Source organism: Phyllostomus discolor, chromosome X, assembly GCF_004126475.2.
Source record: "Phyllostomus discolor isolate MPI-MPIP mPhyDis1 chromosome X, mPhyDis1.pri.v3, whole genome shotgun sequence".
Taxonomy (NCBI): domain Eukaryota; kingdom Metazoa; phylum Chordata; class Mammalia; order Chiroptera; family Phyllostomidae; genus Phyllostomus; species Phyllostomus discolor.
The window spans coordinates 9,986,346-9,991,419 of record NC_050198.1 but is presented as its reverse complement, the minus strand read 5'-3'; the positions used below and the strand labels follow the sequence as shown (position 1 = coordinate 9,991,419).

The 5,074-nt window shown below is 35.7% G+C and overlaps 1 pseudogene; it reads right to left on the bottom strand.

The window, feature by feature from the left end:
• Nucleotides 1–444: 444 nt before the first annotated feature.
• On the bottom strand, nucleotides 445–528 carry LOC114505770 (annotated as a pseudogene).
• Between the last annotated feature and the right edge of the window lie 4,546 nt (nucleotides 529–5,074).

Sequence of the window (5,074 nt, the reverse complement as noted above, 5' to 3'; positions counted from 1 at the left end):
GTAGTGTCTTTGTCTGGTTTTGGTATCAGAATAATTCTGGCTTCATTACATGAGTTTGGAAGTATTTCTTTTCTTAAAATTTTTTTGGAATAATTTAAGAAAGATAGATATTAACTCTTATGTAAATGTTTGGTAGAATTCATCTGTGAAATCATCTAGATCTGGACTTTTGTTTGTTGGGAGTGTTTTGATTAGTGATTGAATTTCATTACAAATAATCAATCTATTCAAATATTCTACTTCTCTATGATTCAGTCTTGGCAGAGTATATGTTTTTAGGAATTTATCCATTTTTTTCTAGATTGTCCATTTTTTGGCCTATAATTGTTTGTAGTATTTTCTTATGATCCTTTGTATGTCTGCAGTATCCATTGTAATTTCTCCTCTTTCACTTCTGATTTTATTTATTTGTGCCCTTTCTCTTTTTTCTTTGTGGCTGAATAAGTTTATTAATTTTATATTTTCAATTAGCAATAATTGCGCCTCAGATAAACCTCACTGGCTATGATACTGCCACTGCGCAAAGCTAATTTTATATTTTCAACGAACCAGCTCTTAGCTTCATTATGTTTTTGTTTTGTTTTACTAAGTAATTTATTTTCACTTTGATCTTTATAGTTTTCTTCTTTCTACTAACTTTGGGCTTTATTTGCTCTTCTTTTTCTAGTTCTTTTAGATGGAAAGTTAGATTGTTTATTTGAGGTTCTTTTTGTTTCTTGAGTTAAGCCTCTATTACTAAGAACTTTTTTCTTAGTACTGCTTTTGCTGTGTCCTAAAGATTTTGTGACATTGCAATTACATTTTCATTTTCTCAAAGATTTTTTTAATTTTCTGTTTCATTAATTGGTTGATGCACTGGTTGATTAATAGAATATTGTTTAGTCTCCACGTTTGGATTTTTTTCACTTTTGTTCTTGTAATTAATTTCTAGTTTCATACTGTTGTAGTCATAAAAGATGCTTGATATGATTTCAATCTTCTTAAATTCATTGAAACTAGTTTTGTAGTCTAACATTTATCTATCCTGGAGAGTATTCTTTGTGTGCTTGAAAAGAATGTGTATTCTGCTTTTAGATGGGATATTCTTTATATATCAATTAAATTTGTCTGCTCTAATGTGTCATTTAAAGCTAATGGTTTCTTGTCAGTTTCCTGTCTGAATGAATTGTCAATTGATGTAAGTGGGAGATTAAAGTCCCTTACTTGACTGTGTTGCTATTTCTCCCTTTAGGTCCATTAATATTTCCTTTATATGTTTAGTGCTCCTACTTTGGGTGCATAAATATTTACAAAGTCATATCATCTTGTTGGACTGATCTCTTTGTAATTATGTAATGTAATTCTTTGTCTTTCATTAGTCTTTGTTTCAAATTCTATTCTGTCTGATGTTGGTATCACTACCCCAGCTTTCTTTTGTTTCAATTTGCATGGAATATCTTGTTTCATCCCTTCACTGTTGGTCTGTATGTATTTTTAGTTTTGAGGTGAGATTCTTGTAGGCAGCATATAGATAGATGGGTCTTGTATTTTTATTTATTCAGTCACCCTATGTCTTTTGATTGGAGAATTTAGTCCATTTATATTTAAAGCAATTCTTGATAGGTATGTGCTTATTGTCATTTAGTTCACTGTTTTCTGGCTGTTCTGTAGTTCCTCTCTTTTCCTTCTCTTTTTCTCTTCTCTTGTGGTTTGGTGGCTTTCTTTAGTGTTCTATTTATATTCTTTTATTGTTTGCTTTTGTGAACTTATTTAAACTTTTTTCTATGTGATTACCTTGAAGTTCACATCTAACATCCTATATATTTAACAGTCTCTTTTAAGTTGATAGTACCTTTGATTTGAACACATTCCAAAGCTTTACCTTTTTTGCTCCTTCTCCATGTTTTGTATTTTTGACAGCACATTTTACATCTTATTTTATTCCCTTTCCTAATTATTCTCTTTTAAATTAATTTTACTAATTTTGTCTTTTACCTTTTCATACTTGCTTTATAAATATTTAATCCACTACCTTTATTATTACTTATTTATCTTTTCCAGTGTGGTTTTTACTTTCATATATTTTCCTATTATTGATTAATACCTTTTCTTTTCTGCTTAGAGAATTCCCTTTAACATTTCTTGTAAGGCCTTCAGTGGTGATGAACTTTAACTTTTACTTATCTGGAAACTCTTCACTTCTCTAATCCTGGGTAGAGAATTCTTGGTTGGAAATTCTTTTCTTTCAACACTTTGAGTATGTCATGCCACTCCCTTCTATCTTGTAAAGTTTCTGATGAAAAATTTGCAGACAGCCTTATGGGGTATCCTTTGTATTGATGCAATACATTGTTTTTCTCTTGATGCTTTTAAGATTCTTTCTTTACCCTTAACTTTTATCATTTTAATTATAATGTGTCTTGGTGTTTTCTTGTTAGGTTCATTATTTGGCACTCTCTGAACATGCTGGACCTGGATGTCTGTTTCTTTCCCCAAATTAGGGAAGTTACCCATCATTATTTTATCAAATAAATGTTCTGGCCCTTTCGCTCTCTTTTCTCCTTCTAGGACCCTATAATGTAATGTAATGTAAATGTAATGTATTCTGCTTGATGTTGTCCCAGAGATCCCTTAAGTTATCCTCACTTGTTTTAATTACTTTTTTTTTACTTTTCTGTTTAGTCTAGGTGTTTTCCATTGCTTCGTCTTCTATCTCTCTGATCTGTGCTTTCATTTCATCAACTCTTCTCTTTAATCGCACTAATGTATTTTTCAGTGCAGTTATACCTTCTATTTGGTATTTTCTTTTATTTTATATATCTCTGTTGAGGTTTTCACTGTGTTCATCCATTCTTCTCCTGAGGTTGGTGAGCAGCTTTATGGCAGTACTTTTCATTCTTTATCATGTAGGTTGGTTATCATTGCTTCATTAAGGTCTTTTTTTCTGGGATTTTGCTTTGTTCTTCAGTTTTGAACATATTTCTTTTCATTTGGCTTTTCCCTCTGTGTTTTACTGTATGTGTTAGGCAAAATGGCTACCTCTGCCAGTCTTGAAGGAGTGATGCTGTGTAGAAGCTGTTCTATGTAGTCTGGAAGTACATTCTCCCCTGTCCACCAGAGCCAGGCATTCTATGGCCGTTCCTTGTGTGTGCTGCCTGCACCCGCCAGCTACGGTGAGGTTGCAATTGATGTGCAGGGATGGCTGGGTTCTGGGCATTTGCTTGGCCTTGTTGCAACACAGCCTTTGCAATATAAGGGTAGGGTTTGAGACACTTCCCTGTCCAGATTACACCTTAGACTAGGCACAGGGTGGGTGGCACCTAGGGCTGAATTTGGCTTGGCTGCTCTGTGGGGATGGTGGTTTTAGGGTGTTTACCCGGGTGGGTTGAAACTCTGTTGCTGTACATGGAGTATGGGTCTTGAGGTACTTGCCTGGCTAGGTTGCAGCTCAGCTGCTATCAAGGAAAGGCAGGGCTTGGGGCACAACCTGATTATGGCTCGAGGTGGGCAGAACATGCTCTCTGATGGCTAGAAGGAAAAGGGAGGGCTCCAAAAAGGGCACACTCCTTTAGCAACAGGTTAGGATGAGATTGCAAAAATGGTACCTGCCAGCACTTCCCTTAACAGGTAAAGTTACTGCAGGTTCTTTCCTCTCAGACAACTGCTTTAAAGTTTCCTAAGTGGGTCTCCTTCACTTGTGATCTAGGTGCACTTTAAAATTGTTTTTGTACTGAATCTCAGGGAATGATGGGTCTGCACATGAGCTCTTTAAGAGCAGTTTCTCTATTCCCTGTAGTTCTAGGGCGCTCCTAGTCATAATCCCCATCTATTTTCAAAACAAGGTGTTTTGGGACTCATCTGTCCAATGCCAGCCCCTAGGGCCAGGGTACCTGATGTGGAACCCACTGCTTTCACTCCTCCAGGGAGAATTTAATTTTGGGGGTTATCCCTCCAGTTTGTGGTTCACCACATCTGGGATGGAGTCCCAGGTAAGGTTGTGTCTCTGCCTCTCCTACCCCTGTCAGTGTGTCTCTTTTGCCTTTTTGTTTGCCACTCTAGTTTTCAGTTCCTTTCAGAGGAAAACTTTGTATATGTAGCTGTAAATTTGTTGTATCCATGGGAGGAGGTGAGTTTAGGGGTCTTACTGAACTACCATCTTGAAATCCTTCAATGTCCTAATTCAGATATGTTACACTGATGTTGAAAGGCTATCTGTATTTACCCCATGTTAAACTGTACAGAAAGCCCTGGCTGGTGCAGCTCAGTGGATTGAGTGTCAGCCTTCAAACCAAAGGGTCACCGGTTCGATTCTCAGTCAGGGCACATGCCTGGGTTGCAGGCCAGGTCCCCAGTGGGAGGCGTGTGAGAGGCAACCACACATTGATTTTTCTCTCCCTCTCTTTCTCCCTCCCTTCTCCTCTCTCTCTCTAAAAATGAATAAACAAATAAATGTTTTTAAAAATATATATTGTCAAATGAAAATAAATAAATAAAATGCACAGGAAAATGCAGGGTCTACACCTATTCTTAAACTTGTGTTCATTTTCTACATGGCAACATAGAATGTGAATAACACTAATCTATATCCTCATTAGTACTTGGTGCTAATAAGTACTTTTTTTAGAACAGTAAGTTTTATTTGATGAACATGTTCATTAAAAATTAGCCCAGGGCAATTTTATTAATCTTTGCCCTATACATGGAAGCAACAAACCTTTTTAAACACTTAATCAATCTGTTAGTAAAAGAGTTCAAATACCTCCTTCTTAGTTCTTCTATATTTAAAGTGGTTGATTTAATTGTATTTGATCATTCCAAGTTTCTTGATAAATGTTGAAATGACTCATGTTCTGGCTTAGGTTAAAGTAGTGTTCCCCAAAGTACATTTCACAGAATACTAATCCTGCAAGTGTTAATTAGTGATGTTCAGGGGAAGGAAAAAACTGTTTCCATGGTCAAATGAATTCTGGAAATGCTTATTAGGCAAAGAACAAAGTTTAACAAGTTTCTTTTTTGTAAAGATTTTATTTATTTATTTTTAGAGAGAGGGAAAGGGAGAGAGAAAGAGAGGGGCAGAACCATCAATTTGTGGTTG